This window comes from Limulus polyphemus, unplaced genomic scaffold (genome assembly GCF_000517525.1).
Source record: "Limulus polyphemus unplaced genomic scaffold, Limulus_polyphemus-2.1.2 Scaffold5006, whole genome shotgun sequence".
NCBI lineage: Eukaryota > Metazoa > Arthropoda > Merostomata > Xiphosura > Limulidae > Limulus > Limulus polyphemus.
The window spans coordinates 59324-60273 of record NW_013670616.1 but is presented as its reverse complement, the minus strand read 5'-3'; positions in this window follow the sequence as shown (position 1 = coordinate 60273).

The window sequence follows — 950 nt, the reverse complement described above, 5'->3', positions numbered from 1 at the left end:
CCCCCCCCGAAATCCATAGATGTGTTATGTCTCGTGAAAGTATCTTCTTTACATCAGTCTCCCAGATGGAGCCACTAACTTTCTAGGGATCCATGGTCTATCTTTAGACATTGTGGGAAATCCCTATGAAGTCTGAAATGGCAATGAGGTTCCTGGAACACGTGGATGACAAGATCGATCCAAACGAAGTGTGATGAAGATTGTCATCTCAATGGATAAATACTTTACCTTTTGGTCAGTAATCTAAGTCACGTGTGTTTATCTGGATTAATATCGATATTGTGTTTACTCCAAGAGTGATATAATCAGAAACTGATGTTTTCAGTTAAAGTTCTGTTTGATGTTGCACGTACATATTTACAATTGTGAGTTTAAAAAAAAAATTCACATCAACGATTGATAAAATGGAGTTAATTTATAAGTACATGCTTTTGGAGTGAACAAGTTAAAACTGATAAGGACCAGTTAGAATTTGTGTAATGGACCGGTTAGAATTTGTGTAATGGATCAGTTAGAATTTGTGTAATGGACCGGTTAGAATTTGTGTAATGGACCGGTTAGAATTTGTGTAAAGGACCGGTTAGAATTTGTGTAAAGGACCGGTTAGAATTTGTGTAAAGGACCGGTTAGAATTTGTGTAAAGGACCGGTTAGAATTTGTGTAATGGACCGGTTAGAATTTGTGTAAGGGACCGGTTAGAATTTGTGTAATGGACCGGTTAGAATTTGTGTAAGGGACCGGTTAGAATTTGTGTAAGGGACCGGTTAGAATTTGTGTAAGGGACCGGTTAGAATTTGTGTAAGGGACCGGTTAGAATTTGTGTAAGGGACCGGTTAGAATTTGTGTAAAGGACCGGTTAGAATTTGTGTAATGGACCGGTTAGAATTTGTGCAATTTTGGTTTATGATATATATATATATATATATATATATATATATATATATGTATGT